Here is a 16,983-nt window from a genome sequence, read left to right as displayed (position 1 = left end):
GCTCATATCTTGGGTGGAACTCCATCCAAACTTGGTGAAGATGGTTGAAACTTCTGTCAACCATTTGAGGAGCAAGGATCCTTGGAGATTCAAGGATGAGTACAAGCATAAGCCATCATGACAAAGAGCTTTCCAAATGTCCAACTTAAGGACTTAAACTAAAAGTGCTAGGTGGGAGACACCCCACCATGGTAAACTCTTTCCACTCTCTTGCATTTTGATTAATAAGTGAATTGAGTTACCATTGTAGGTAGTTTTCTTTCCACATACTTGTAGTTGGTTGTAGGTTGCCTGTGGGGTAAGTAACCCTTGCTTTTATTTGAAGATTCTCAAAAAGCCAAAAAGATTTTTGTCATTTTGTATTTTGAGTTGATTTTGAGCGGTAGGAAGTGTTAAAAGTATTTTGAGCTGTTTTTGCTTTTTCTGAAAAAGAAAAGAAAAGAAAAAAAGAGGGGTCATGGACGCGTATGCACGCCGTGTGCGCACGCGTCCATACACGGATGCAGGCCCATACATTCTCCAGAGAGTTGGGCCACTCTCGCACCAACACTGGGCCAATGGCGCAACCGTATGTGAGCGTATGCACACTGCGCGCCCTCGCGCCGTTGGCATAATCCACAATGCGCGCGCCAGCGCACATGCCGCGTGTGCGCCGATCCACTGACGCAGTTTCCAGGCCAATGACCCGAGAGTTGCACCAGCTCTGGGCTAGCATTAAGCCCCTAGCCCAACTCACCTCACGCGGATGCGCACTGTACGCGTCCGTGCCCATGCCTCCATTCCCCATATACGCGAAAGTGCACCTGGCTCTTCCGCGCCCCCTTTTCATTCCTCCATCTGCGCGGACGCACGCTGTGCGCGCACGCGTAGATTCAAATTAATTAAACCCTAACCACGAGATGAACACAGCGCAGTCATGCACCTCACCCACCCCTTCCCAACGTTCTCTCTTCTCCTTCTCACTCCATAACCACCACCCTCAAAGCTCACTCCGCCACCATTGCGCCGGCAACACCACTGCCGTCGCTACCACCCTCTCCGTCTCCTCCTCTCTCTTCTTCTCTCGCTCTTTCTCTCACTCCTCTCATCACCTCCCTTCTCTGCCTTCTGTCCACCATAACCGCCGGTGCCGCCATGAGCCGCCACTACTGGTAGCACCACTTTGCTACCTCTTCCTCCCATTCCTCTATTTCTATTCTGCTCTGCCTCTGCCTCCAGGTTTCACCATGACTTTGCTCTGTTTCTTTATTGTCTTCATTTATTTTGATTAGTTAGTTTTAGATTAGCTAGTTGATTAATTCTGCATGTTAGGCTAGCTAGAAATAATTGCAGTTAGGTAGTTAGGTTGTGGTTAAAGGATTCTAGGCCTGATAAGTGCTCCGTTTGTGTTTAATTGTTGAATGTTGCTTGCTTGGTGCTGATGATTGTGTTACTGTTTGAACTCATGGTTGTCACCATGAGTAAATTTCTTGGTTCCTATGTACCATGTAACTGCTGCCTTGCTCGCCTATGAGTCATGTGAATTCTTTGATTGCTTTTCCTGTTTGATATCTTAAGTTTGTGTGACTATTTTCACTGGCGTTTGCTATCCGGGAACATCCAATTTACTGCCGGGATGCTGCCCAAATTTTTATAAACTGCTTGTTTCCAACTTGTTACCTAGAATTGAACTTGCAATTTCCTCAATTAAGGTTACCTAACCTCACCAAGTTCAATTCTAAGGTTACTTGGTTAGCATCCCCGCGTCTAATTTGATTCCCGTTGATGTGCGTTGGAAAAGAGTAGTTGAGGAATTATTTAGCGGTTTTCTATGGCAAATAGCCCTCACCTCGCTCATTTGAACCTTTTTGAGGCTTCACTTTTCAAAATAAGTCAAATGCTTTTTGATTCGAACTAAACTTTACATTTGACTTTAACATGCAACCTCTCTAAAAGGCTCATTCATTTCCAATAATTGGTGATTCTCACTAGTGTGATATTCTTGATTCAAATTGTTTCAACTCGCTCTTTGTTACACATAGTGCATATTTCATATACTTACACCAATTATTGCAAACCTAATGACCATGGCATTGATTGATGACTTGCTTTCAATTAATTGCTTCTTTTGCAATTTTATATTTCATCATCAATGACTGCACTTCCCTCATGATTGTGAGCATGCTTGTTTTCTTTGCTTTGTGAACTTCTCTTAATTGAGATAATGACCATCATACCCCTAACCTTTGAACTAGATTTTCTAACTTCTAACTTGTTTTACTTTACTAACCTTCCTTTTTGGCTTAAGCTAACCCATTGACCATTCTTTTGGGTATGATGCTCATTGAACTTAATAAATAAGCATGATGTGTTTAATGTTGGAATTCTTGGTTTGTGAATTATCTTCTTCTCTGGTTGTGATTACTTGCATTCCAAGTTTTCATTATTTTAACTCACTTCATGAATGTATAATTCCATGCTTGCTACGCCTCTACTTGGCTAAGTGCTTATATATCATATTTGCTTTCAGGATGGCCGATAGAGGAAAGGAAAAGGCTACTACCTCGAAAAAGAGGAAGAAATCTCAAACCTCCACCCTCTCTCCTTATGCCAACTATGTAAAGAACCCACTTAATGAAGTGGATAAACAGAATCAGCTGCTACCGCCCACTGACACATACACATTCCCCAATCTTTACTGTGAGCTGTGTTTTCCCACCTATCGGAAGACAAAGCTAAACATTGAGAAGAAATTGGCCCTTTCTAATGACCTGAGGCACTCCATTAATGCCCGTATTCAGGGATTGGATTTAGGGTTTGTTGATAGAGATTTGGGGAGGATAAACATTTCATGGGTCAAGGAGTTTTACTGCAACCTCTTCCGCACGACTCTTGAGTCAGTCCACCTATGGGGCTGGCAGGTTTTAGTGACTGAGGCTGCCATTGAGGGTGTTTTGCATTGTCTACCCCGGACTGGTGACATATGTGCTTACCAGTAAGCAGAGACAGCAATAAATGCTATGACCTTTGACTATGAGGTGCTGAAGTGCGTTATTGCCACACCGGAAGCCCTTTGGGTGATGGACTCTAACAACCAAAGGCCCAAGGGGATGTTATTTGCTTATTTGTCTAGAGAGGCTAGGACTTGGCAGCAGATATTCACCCACTATGTCCTTTCTACTACCCATTTTTCCAAGATTCAGATGGATATGCTTCTTCTGATTGGCTGTGTCATGGAGGGGAAGGAGGTTTATTACCCCCGATTGATCAGGAGAGGCATGTGGCGAGTACACATCCGCAGCCTTCTACCATTTCCCACCATGGTCACTAGCGTGGTTGAGTTAGCCGGTGCCCCATGGAGGAATGATGACGTGACACCACCACCCCAGACGACGACGAGAAGGAAGTTACTATTCCATGGGGTACGTGGGTGCACAAAAAGCCCCCTTCCAGGCGCCGCTCTCGAGCTAGAGTAGCAGTAGAGGCAGCTAGACCTTCATCTTTCACAGCAGCAGCAGGACCCTCTTCTTCTTCAGCAGCAGTAGCACCACCTTTACCACCACCACCACCAGCACCCGAGCCGACATATCAGCTAGTACAACACCTGTTTCACTTCATGGAGTGCAGCGAGCGTTGTATCATGAGACGTCTCGATCGCATAGACCAGGTGTTTGTATCACAGGGCATTGAGCTACCCCCTCTCCTCGACTCTCCTACTTCTGATGAGGAGGATCACAAGGCAGAGCACGAGAAGAAGCATGTTGAGGAGCCGATTCAGTAGAAGGCTCTTCCACAGACGTAGGCTACTCAGGAGACCCAGCAGCCTCCCGAGGAGCCAGTGCCCCAGGCAGTGTCCCAGCCAGAGCCAGATACGACGGTTGACCCTCACCATGATCCTGATCAGTAGCATCGAGGACGATGCTTCATCTTAAGTGTAGGGAGGTCACCGTCGTAGCCGTCGGTGGATTTGGTGAACATTTTCAAACACTATCACTTAGTTCATCTTATTTTGCTTTATTTTGCACTTTTTTTAGATTATTGTATATATTTGCTATTGTGGATACTTTTATTTTGGTTATTGTACACTTTTATTGTATATATTGCATTTTAGCCTTGTGGTTGTGATTTGAAAAATGTTTTGAATTGTTGAAAACCTAGTTAAATCCTTTGTGCATAAAAGAATTTGTTTTGATTGAAAAAGAGGGTAAACTAAGAAATTTTAGAAATTCTTAATCACAATATTGCATTTAGAATAAGCTTAATCAAAACAATGAATTTTTCCAAGGAATTTATAAAGAAAGGGCACCACCCCAATTGAGTGAAAAAATTTTTGTGGAACTTGCATGGATTTATACCTTTGTGGATCATATTTTGAGCTAAGAACACAAGATTGTGAGTTTTGAGCCTATTGTGTGGTTACATTTTATAACCACTTATTTTCCTTCTTGTGTGAAATTATTCTTTTCTTATGATTGTGATCTTTGATTTGTTTAATTCTTTATGTCCAATTATTCCTTATATTCATGCATTTATATGATTGAGGCCATTATTTTATTAGCTCACTTACCCAAATAGCCTACCTTTTACTCTCCATTGTTAACCAATTTTGAGCCTACACTTAACCCAATTGTTCTTTATTTTAGAACATTACAAGCCTAAAGTGGAAAAATAATAAAGTCCCTTGTTTGGATCTTTGATTGGCTTAGGCTAGTGAGAGTGTTTTATATTCGAGTTTGGGGAGGTTGGGAACATTGGTTGGGATAAAAGGGTGCTTTGTAATTATATATTTGGTAATTGGGTACACACTTATGCATTGATTAAATGTATAGATCTTATGCATTGATGTTTTTGTATGTAGCTTGAAAGAAAAGAAAAAAAAAGTAATTGTGAAAAAAAGAGAGAAAAAGAAAAGAAGAAAAGAAAGAAACAAAAAGGGGGACAAAATGCCCCAAAGTGAAGTTCAATAAGAGTCAACGCATAAGTGTTGTGAAAATCAAAAGAAAATGCATGAGTCTGTGAAAAGTGAAGGATGGGTAGCTAGGTTAGAACTTAATTGTATAGGTCATTACATAGGTTAGGTGGGAAAGTTTAAGTTGATCAAAGATTCAAATTCTAATCTACTTGACCATATATGCAATCCTACCTTGACCCTAGCCCCATTACAACCTTATGGAAAAGACCTCATGATATTTGTATGCATGCATTGAATAATTGTTGATTGTTAGATGAAGAACAAATTTTGGAAAGCATGATTAGGGAAGAATTGAGTGAATCAACCCCTAAACACTTGATGAATAGAGCGGATACACATCCGGTGAGGGTTCGATTGCTCAATTACATGTATTCACCACTATCATCTATATTCATGCAAGTTTGTAAATCCTTTTGGTAATTCAATACAATTGTGGGTTGGATTTGATTTCCATTGTTTGAGCCCTTGTGCTTACATATGTTCTCTTGGAAGTTGATTTGTTTTGACTAAGCATTTGCATTCATATAGTTGGTTGCATTTAGATAGTTGATGCCAGGGCATTTTGTCCAATTTCACTTACCTTTTTCTTTACTCTTTTAGGATAGTTTCATGCATTTTCTTAGTAAATAAGCAAGTTTTGGGTAAATATACACTTACATCTTAATTCAAGCAAACATTATGAACTTTATGTGATTTCATGAGAATTTTGTATGAATTGAATGATAATATGGATGATGCATGATCTCATTACTTGAAACAAAGCTTTGATGCACCTTGTTTGTTTGATTTCAGGACAAAGGAAGCAAAGAAGAGCCACGTTAGGAGCCACGTTAGTCTCACTAACGTGACCACTAACGTGAAAAGGGAGCAAGCTTGCAACGTTAGTGGTAAAGTTACCACTAATAATGCCCTCAAATGCCATCATAGCCCACACTAGTTGCCACGTTAGTTACACTAACGTGGGAACTAACGTGGAAGAAAGGGGAGCTCCAACGTTAGTGGTGAAAGTGAGCACCACTAATGCCACACTAAGCCACGTTAAGAGCCACTTTAATCCAATTAATGTGGAGTCTAACGTGAGGTAAAGAAGAGGTCGCAAGCGTTAGTGACACTCACCTTTGTCACTAACGCTAGGCCAAGCTTATATTGCTTACGTTAGTGGTCACGTTAAGACCACTAGCGTGAAGGGTAACGTGGAGCAATGAATTATAGGCCAACGTTAGTGACACTCACCTTTGTCACTAACGTTGGAGATGGCAAGCATACCCACATTAGTTACACTAACGTGGAGAACTAACGTGGGAAAGAGGGGCACTTTGAAACGTTAGTGACAAAGGTGATTGTCACTAACGCTCTCGAAGCTTGAGTATGCCCATGTTAAGGGCCATGTTAGTTACACTAACGTGGACCATTAACGTGGAAGAAAGGGACAAAGAGCAACGTTATTGGTAAAGGTGAGTACCAATAACGTTTGCGAAGGGTTACGAGGCCACGTTAGTGGTCACGTTAGTACCACTAACGTTGAAGTTAACGTGGATCAACCAGTTTAGAACGTTAGTGACAAAGTTATCATCACTAACGCTTTCTAACCCAATTTTACACTTAACGTTAATGCCACTAACGTCCTAACTAACTTCCCATCATGCCTAACTCACACTTTCTTTGCAGGCAAAGCTGAGCCCACTAGAGACTGTAACTGCTTCAATTGAAGATCAAATGCCCATATCCAAGACTTGAAGAGCTAACTAGAAGATCTGAAGAGTAGTATATATAGGGATAGTTTTGAATTGAAAAAGAGATCGGGAATTTGAGAACTATACTCTGTATATTTTACTTTCTCTGCAACTTCTAGTTTAATTTTCAGAATGCACTTTACATTTTTGCTTTCTATTTCCAGAGCTATGAACAACTAAACCCCTTTTCATTGGGTTAGGGAGCTCTGTTGTAATTTGATGGATCAATAATAGTTTTCATTATTCGTCCTCTTTCTTTTCTCTTGATTTTACTAGAAAGCTTTCGTTCTTCATCCAATTGGTTAGCTATCTTGGAAGAGAAGCTCTCCATAATTGGATCTCCTCAGAACCTTGAAAGAGGAATGAGAAGATCATGCTAGAATTGCTTTCTCATGCTGGACCAAATTGGGGTTTGGATGGATATAGTGACATATAATCCTACCAATACTTTGATTTGGGAATGCATGTGGTATAATCAATGACCAAACTTCATCTCTTCCCATGAGCAATTAAATCAAGGAATTTGGCAATTGTTCAAGCTTAGAGAGATTGGATTTCCAAGGAATTGGAATCCAATCACTTAAGATTGCCAAGGAGATCAATGAATGCATTGATTAAGGAAGAGATGAAAATGAACTTGATCCGAAGAATGCAACATCTCCTAAGCCTAATGAATCCCCCATTTCTGATCTTACCCATTCTCTTTATTTTCTGCCATTTACTTTCCTGCTCATCTTCCCAAATCCCCATTTAAGATTCTGCAATTTACGTTATGCCATTTACATTCCGCCATTTATTTCCAGTATTTACATTTTCTGTTATTTACTTTCCCACCATTTAATTTTCTGTAATTCCTCAACTCAATTTCTGCTTTGCTCAACTAGAACATTCCTCTAACTAAAGTTGCTTGACCAATCAATCCCTGTGGGATTCAACCTCACTCTATTGTGAGTTTTTACTTGACGACAATTCGGTATACTTGCCGAGAGAAATTTGTTGAGAGACAAGTTTCCGTGCATCAATAGTTTGCATTTAGATAGTTTAGTTGCATTGAATAAATGTCATACCCTTTGCTTCATTCTTGGTTTAGCATGAGGACATGCTAAGGTTTAAGTGTGGGGAGGTTGATAAACCCCTTTTTAGGATTTATCTTGTGTTGAATTTAGAGCATTTTGATAACCTTTCCTCACATTTATTCAATGAAATAGCATTATTTTGTGATTGTCTCCTTATTTATGCTTAGATGTAAAACCATGATTTTTAGACCTTTAATTTGATGAGTTTTATCTTCCTTTGATTCCACTAGATGCCTTGATATGTTTGCTAGTGATTTCAAATTGAAAAGGGCTAGGAAAGGATCAAAGGAGTGAAAGAAAAGCATACAAAGTGGAGAAATCATGAAAAGCCAAAGATTTGGGGAAAGCCCATAGAAACACGCGCACACGGTGCACTTCCGTGCGGATTGCGAAAAACTCCAGGGTGCGTACGCGCGCTGTGCGCGTACGCGCCAAAGGCCACACGTGATTCCTTTAGTCAAACACGTGCCTGGCGATTTTGGAGGGTTTCTGGCCCCGATTTGGAGCTGAGTTTTTGGCGAAAAAAGGCTAAATAGACCAAGGAATGAAGGGGAAGGCATCATTCACTAATCACACAACACACTTTAGGCTTAGTTTTAGTTAGCTTTAGAGAGAGAAGCTCTCACTTCTCTCTAGGATTAGGAGTAGGATTAGGTTTAGGTCAATAATCTTAGATCTAGGTTTTAATTCATGCTCTCTTCTTCTTCTACTCTTGAATTCTTTGTTGTTACATTCATCATTCTTCTATTGTTTGTTATAATTTCTTCTACTTTGCTTGTAGATCTACTTTTATTCATTCTATTTTCTTTCAATTCAAATTGAGGTAATTCATGATAGTTGTGTTTCTTTTGATTGTTGTTATTAATTCCTTGCAATAATTGTTGTTAGATTCCATTGTTGTTGCCAATTTACTTTGCTTTCCTTTTATGCCTTCCAAGTGTTTGATAAAATGCTTGGTTGGATTTTAGTATAGATTTTATTCCTCTTAGCCTAGGTGGAGTAATTAGTGACGCTTGAGTTATCTAATTCCTTTGTTGATTGATAATTAGAAGTTGCTAATTGATTTGGGTACCACTAAAGCTAGTCTCTCCCTTGGGAGTTTGCTAGGACTTGTGGAATTAAGTTGATTCATCCACTTAACTTTTCTCCATGGTTAGAGGTTAACTAAGTGGTAGCAATGGAGAATTTGTGGTCACAATTGAGGAGGATAACTAGGATAGGACTTCTAGTTCTAATATCTTGCCAAGAGCTTTGTTAGTTGTTAGTTTATTTTCTTTGCCATTTATATTTCTTGTCTAAAAACTCAAAAACCCCAAACATACCTCATAATCAATAACAAGACACTTTATCGCAATTCCTAGGGAGAACGACCCGAGGTTCCAATACTTCGGTTTATAGATTTTAGGGGTTTGTTTTAGTGACAAACAATCTTTTGTATGAAAGGATTATCGTTTGGTTTAGAAATTATACTTTACAATGAGAATTCATTTGTGAAATTCTAGACCGTCGAAAATCTATTTCATCAGGCCCCGGAAGATTAGGCGAGACAACATAGAGGAGATTAAGCGAATTTGAAGTTGAGATTCTAACTACGCATAGCCAACTGAAGAGTTGTGTATATAAAAGAAGAAGAGACCTGGATAGATTGAATGAGAAAGTTACATACTTTCAACAAGTTACTTCAACGGACTAGAGCCGGTGAGCAATCAAAACTAAAGAATTAAAACCAAGAAGTGTGAAACCGTTTGAAGTATTAAGACAGACTAAGGGTCGGTGCTATATCAGACACCTTTTATGCTGTACCTCTTGAACCCGCACGACATACCCACATTCCACAACGCCCGGAATATACCTCTAAGGTAAACCATGTTTTATGGTCTGAGTTAATCTAAAAATCAAGACGGGGATTTGACGTATTAAGTAACTTTGGTCGAGGTTGGCAATACCAGTGTCAAGCAACTAGGCAGAAAAACAGTGTTATTAATAAAGGCTGCTTGGAATCAGGCTGAGATTGTTGAACGCACTTGTGACCTTGAACCCGAAGTGAAAAGAGACTACCCACACATCTTTTCAAGTAACTAGATCTGAATTTTGAGGGCAAATTTCTTAATTAGGTGGGTAGGATGTAAAACCCGCAAAATTAATAAGTAATTAGCCATTAAATTAATAATTAATTAAAGAAATTAGAAAATAGAATTTTATAGTTTAATGAGGCAGAGCTAATTAAAATAAGAATTTTGACACTAATTTTAAAGAATTTGGCTCAAGGTTGGGTCGAACGGGCCAAACCGGTTGAACCGGGCCCATATTGGGCCCAAGCCCAACCTATGTATCATCAGCCTCACCCTTTGTTTCAGCAACAAAGATTCTAAAAGAGAGAGAGAGTGCAGAAACGGTGTGAATGAGGGGGGAAGAGAACCCTCATGTAACATTATTCACTCCCCACTTGTTTGGTTCATAACTTTTGATCTGGAGCTCCAATTGACGAGCCGTTTGTGGCCACACGTTGGGCTCGTCGAGCTCTTCAATTATATCCAAATAAAGTGGTATGTATTTCTCTAATTCGTGCCCAGTTTTTCATTCAATTCTGTTTTCACGTTTTGGTTATGAGTGTGGAGTGATTTTGATGATTTTGGTAGTTTAGGTACAATCTAACATGGGATGATTATTGTATTTTATCCCAATCATCAATGGGTAAGGTAAGGAAACTCTAAACCCTTCTGATTTGCCCAATTTTGTGTGCCCTTGTGCCAAATCGTTAAATTGTATGAACTAGTTAAATTTATGTTGAATTAGAGTTGAATTTGTCAATTTGGAGCTCTTGGAACAAACTTTTGGTAGCTAGAATCATTGGGTGTGGATTGGAGTCTTTGAAGCTTGAATTGTGGTGATTTTGAGCTTAGGGAGGAATCGGCCAAGGTATGGTTTCGATTTCTCGTAATAATATATAATGTCTCGTGAAAACATATGCTAGATGACCATAAGATAGGTTGAAGCATGTATGTATGTTAAAAAGGTAGTAATCCTAATAAAAAGATTGATGATTGATGAGTTTGATTATGAATGTGAATTGTTGAAATGTTTGATGAATTATAGAGGGTGATTGTGTTGAGTAATGAGGTTGATGGAAATGTGTGATATGTTGATGAATGATGATTAAGTTGAATGATGATTTTGCTTGTGTTTGATGATGATAATGTATTATGTTGAATATATGTTGTTGATGTGTGTTGTGGTGAGAGTTTGATTACGATGATGAGTTGTTGAAGTTGGTTGGAAATTGGTGTTAGAATTGACTAAAATGATGGATGGATCTTATGTTGAATTGATTGAATTGGTAGAGTAACTATAATATGAAAGTGGATATGTGTATGGTGGAGAATTGATGTAGTTTTGGTAAGAGTTTGGAAGCTTTGGAATGGAAAGTTTTGAAAGCTTTGAGGTTTGGCACTTTTATGAAAATTTGATTTTTAATAAACTTTGGATCCATAACTTATGCCTCGGATTTTGAATTTGAATGAAACATATTTCAAAATAAAGATAATTTCAAGAGCTTTAAAATAGTATTAAGTTTGGAAAAATCTGAATTTTGTAGAGGAAGTTATGGACGTCGAAAATTAGGTGCAAAAATCTGTTTTCTGCATACTTAACATTTTTCTGGAAATGGGATTGGATGCGTACGCGGCGCATAGCTGCGTACGCGGCATGGTTCAATTTTATTTGCGTGCGTACGCATGAGGACGTGTGCGTACGCACTCACTGAGAAGTTTGCAAGCGAGCGTACGCACACATATGTATGCATACACACTCTCCCCTGTTTTGCACCAAAACTATGTTTTTCACGATTTGACCTTTTCGGCAAGCTTGTAAACCTCCGAAACTATTATTTTGATGAAAATTTACTATTTTTGAACTGTTGAGCAATCCTCTGATTCTAAAAACTCTGATTAAAATTTATTAGTAAGGTTTTGAGTCACGAAGTAAGTGTTAGCGAGTGGAAGAAGATAGAAATGGGCATCGGAGGAGTTAAGAAGGGGGGATGCCTAATTTGATGAGGTGAAAAAAGTAATGAATAAGATATAATGAGAATTATGGTGATATTATGAGTTGATAATGAAGGAGTTTGATTGAGAGGATGATGAATGATTATGTTTGAAATATATGTGACTCCAAGTAAGATGCAGTGGTGTTATCCACTTGCTCTGGGTAAGAGTCAGTAAACCGGGTAAGATGCAGTGGTATTATCCACTTTTTCCGGGAGAGTTCGAGGCTTCGGGTAAGACGCAAGGGTTGTGTTCTGTCGCCGCTTGCTCCGGATCGAGAACTGTAACATCACCTCAGTAAGAGGCAGTGGTAAGGTTGTCCCCTGCTCTAGGTACGCGGGTAAGGTGCAAGGGTTGCGACGTTATCCTACTTGCTCCGTGTTTGGTGTTCTGTCCAAGGTTAGCTACCGGACATGTCGGGTTTGGCTTTATAACCCACAGATGAGACTCATCAGCCGTAGGACAGGCATGCATCATGTGCATAGGTTTGATTTGCTTGTTTGTGCATTAATTGGGAGTGCCTATGTGAATTAGTATGCCTAATTGTTATACTTGCTACTTGCATTACTTGTACTCTAATTGTGTTTGCCTTTGCTTATATTGTTTGTCTGTGCATTGGTGAATTTTGGAGGGTTGGAGGAGGTAGAAGGTGAATTGTAGAGTTAGAGTTTTATGAGACAGCAAGTAGATTGTAAATTAAGTTAGGATTGGCTTAGAACCTTAAGGACCTTAGATATCTATCCTTGTCTATGGATTTCCGTCTTAAGTCTTTAAGTTTTATAATATGAGTGTCGGAGTTCTAGGATTGCCTCTGGCGTTCCCGGGACCTTATATCTTATTTATGTGGGTACCATTACCATGCTGAGAACCTTTGGATCTCATACCATATATATGTTGTTGTTTCAGATGCAGGTCGAGAGACACCTCGGAAAGCGTCTGAAGATCTGTCTACAAGCGAAGTGTTATATTTGGGACTCTGTATTTTGGGCTTCTGCTTTATATTTTGTAGTATATTCTCCTCTGTATGTATAACTTTATTTTATTCCTCATAGAGGTCGATGTGGAGAAGCAGGTTGTTGTTTTATCTATTTTGGGATATTTTGGGATATGTATATCTATGTATTTATACTTCGGCCAGCCTTAGCTTCACAGGTTGAGTTGGAGATTCGGTATTTTTGTAACTATTTACATTTTACTCTTTATATTTATGTATTATCCTTTCCTATTTTACTCGGTTTACGTTCACACAAGCGCTGTGCTTTTATTTTTGCGACTTATTGTTTAAGCTTTCTTTCAAGGCTCCTCGAATATATATTCATTTCACCTATATTATATATATATGATTTTATTTTAGAGGTCATAATACCTCGCCACCTCAGTTTTATGACTATAGCATAAAATTCTGTGTGGTAGGGTGTTACAACCTAGGTATGAAGAGGTTAGGATTGAGAACTTGTATGCTAGGCTTGTGGACATAGACGCTGGGCTCCAGTTTTCTCCCTTTTGGGCATGGTTTGCTACTTTGGGCACGGTGTTTGCTATCCTTAAATCATACTTGTGTTTTCCTTGTAAAAAGCTTTATTTTTTGCTTGTTTTTGAGCCAAAAACTCTTGAAGCACAAAAATACTATCCCAACTCCAAATATTTAATTATTTTTGAAATTCCATTAAGAAAACATAAGAAATTTGATTAAAACCTAAGAAAATAAATGAAAAAGAAACCTAAAAATCGCTTAAGATGATGTGTCATCAACCATTCTTCACCTCTTCTCTTAATTAATTGACTAAGGAATTGACGATTAATCAGGTTAAGAGAAATTAAATTACCAAGGAATTGGATTTAGTTATCAATGATTTACTGTGAAAAGAATTTTGCATCAGTTAAAATAAGAAAGGATGAGCATTGTTCTTCCAAGAATAAAACATCTCCGAGGTCTTCAACATCTTCATTCATTGATTTTCTTCCAACTTCACAAAGCATTCTCTTTTTCTCTTCACGTTCTTGCTTCTACTTCAAGATCTAAAATCCTCTTGTCAAAGTTTAATTAATCTAATTAGATATTTGATTAGACGTTGCTTGCCTAAATCCATTAGTCCTCATGGAAATAATATCCACTTACCGTGGTATTACTTGAATAATTTGGTGCACTTGTCAATATTTGAGCACATTGATTTTTTGCTCATCAGTTTCTGTTGGACAGGTCGTGAACCCGGGTAAACAGCGAGCTTATGGCTTATGAGGTTAGGGTGAATTCTAGGCAAACCAGAAGCTTTCTAGGCAAAGAGGTCAGAATTGTTCCGTAGGAGCTTAACGAGTTCTTCCTTTGCCCACTTCTCTAGATTAGCCCCTATGTTTGTTGTCTTTTTGACCTCATCCCCAATCTGGACTTTTTGAATCTTTCCTTCAGGTTAGGGGCTGAGTCTTGAACTCAGACACTTTTGAGTTCTATGGTGTTGACCTATTTTCCTTTCGTATACCCTCCTAGGTTCAGAATTCCATTATAGCACCTTCTTACCAGTTTCTGGTCCCCCTTACAGTGGCTATCCCTTCAGGAGTAAGGAACTTGATACAAAGGTGAAGGGTGAATACTACTACAGCAAGTCGATTTAGTGTTGCCCGACCTATTAGGGCATTGTAAGCTGATGCTACGTCGACCACTATGTAGTCTATATTTAAGGTTTTTTATTTTGGGCCCTTCCCAAAGGTGGTATAGAAAGAAATAAATCCTAGAGGTCAGATAGGAGTATCTCCCAGACTAAAGAAAGTATCTAGGTATGCTCTTAAATCCTTTTCCTCTAGGCCCAACTTATGAAAAGCTGGTTTGAACAAGATGTCAGCCGAGCTTCCTTGATATACCAAAGTTCGGTGGAGGTTTTCATTGGCAAGTATCACTGTGATCACAACAGGGTCGTCGTGTCCAGGTGCTACCCCTTGGGCATCCTCTTTTGCGAAAGTGATGACGGGAAGGTCGGGCGTTTCAGCTTCTTCAATAACCTGGTTGAATTCTTTCATTGCTGGAGAATTTTGTTATTCCTCCTGCTACAAATCCTCCAGCAATCATATTGATGTGCCTCTCAGGGGTTCGTGGTGGTCGATCTCGGTGAACCCTGTCTTCTTCATATCTTTTTCTCTTGCCCTGATCATCTGACCAGTCTGCTAAATACCTATCTAACCGACCTTCCCTAACCAATTTCTTGATCACATTTTTTAAATCATAGCAATTATTGGTAGAATGGTCGTAAGTTTTATGGTATTCGTAGTATTCTGACCGATTTCCAACTTTTTTGTCTTTAATTGGATTGGGAGGTGAAATATTTTTTGTGTGACAGATCTATCTGTAGAAGTCAGCAACGGACACTCGTAACCGAGTGTAGTTGTGATATCTTCGAGTTTTTTCCGAATTGTATTCTTCTTTTTTCTTTGATTCCTTATCTTTGTCTCGAGCATGGTATTGTTTAGGTTGTCTCAGAGTAGGTTCCCTTAACTGAGCTATTTGTTCTATATTGATGTACTTCTCGTCTCGCTCTTGCACTTTGTACAAAGAAGTCGGGTGCCTCTTTGATATGGATTGGGAGAAGGGTCATTCTCTGAGGCCGTTGACTAATCTCATGATGACTGCTTCGGTAGGTAGGTTCTGAATATTCAAGCACGCTTTGTTAAATCTTTTCATATAGACTCGTAGAGATTTTCCAACTTCCTGCTTTACTCCCAAGAGGCATCGACCATGCTTGACCTTATCCTTTTGGATGAAAAATCGGGTAAGGAAGCTTCTCGTCAAGTTGTGAAAGCACATGACTGACCTAAGTGGTAAACTATCAAACCATTTCATGGCCGCCTTGGTTAACGTAGTCTGGAAGGCTTTCTATCGAGTTGCATCCGACATGTCTACCAAATACATGCGGCTTTTGAAATTGCTCAGATGATGTCTTGGATCGGTAGTTGATTCATGTTGGGGATCTTAAAGTTTCTAGGAACTTTAGCCCGCATGATTTCTTCTATGAATGGATCCTCGCTCGTCAGAGGCATTTTTTCTCGATTGGCTCGGGCTCTCCTACCCTTGGGGTTGGATTCCAGTTTCAAGAGTTTTTCTTTTAATTCCCTCTCCCGTCGTACCTTCCTTCTCAGGGCTCTTTCGGATTCTCATTGTCACTCTAGCTCCTGCTCGAGTTGTTCCAACCGACCTTGATATCCGTGGACAAGTCCCATGATTTCTATGGGATCTCTTGGCCCGAACCCTTCAGGTTGGTGAACTTTTGAGCTTATCCTGTGTCTTTCTAGGTTCGACGGTGCGCATCTCTAGCAACACCTTTCTCTTTATTGACTCTGGGAGGTATGACTAATGCTTGTTCATCGTTATATTGCTCTTCTTCTAGGGATTCAGAATCAGAAGCCGTGTGTCCATATTCCGGAATGTCGTCTGCCATCGTACAGTCATGATTCTCAAGTCTCCGGCAACGGCGTCAATGTTCCGAGAGTTACCTAAAACAGATGAATTTGAGCCTGAACGTGAAGTCCAAACTCCTTTTAAGGGTAGCATCCGACATCTTCTAATGTCGCGGTGCCGCCATTCGAGTTCCTCATGAGAAGGTGGGGGTGGTACCTACAAGGGATTCCGATGCTTAAGTTAGCAAGGGTTTTCTGTATGTTTTTAGTAGATTGGAGTTCGAAGAATAACTGGGGGTGTCATGGTACTTATAAGTGTAGATGTGGAGTCAATAACCACTTTTTGAGTAGTCCCAACCTTGATGGTGAATTAGTTATGCCCTTTTGGTAGGGAGGTTGTTGAGATCTTCCTTTTAGATGAATAGGAGCGATAGTAGGAGTTGGTTACTTATTTAGATAGGTTGGGTTGGACTAATGTTGTTATCTCCGACTTCTATAAAATCGGGTAGGTGTTGGTCTGGATAATATCTGTAGATTGGGCTTATTCATTTTAGACCTGGTTAGATATTAGACTAGGGTATAAACAATTATTATTTTATTTTTTTTTAATGTTTCTAATATATGTGTATTGTTCTTTCTTTGCATTTGATTTTGTCAATATTATGATTAATTTAATGAGAAATAAAAGTTCCTTGATTTAATAAATAATCTACTTTCGTTTTGAATTTTTATTTACATACGTCAACGTTGGCATTCATGATGTTTTGGTTTGTTGTTAGTTTTATTTTCTAAATTAT

Source organism: Arachis ipaensis, chromosome B02 (genome assembly GCF_000816755.2).
Source record: "Arachis ipaensis cultivar K30076 chromosome B02, Araip1.1, whole genome shotgun sequence".
NCBI lineage: Eukaryota > Viridiplantae > Streptophyta > Magnoliopsida > Fabales > Fabaceae > Arachis > Arachis ipaensis.
Note: the sequence above shows the minus strand (reverse complement) of the source record.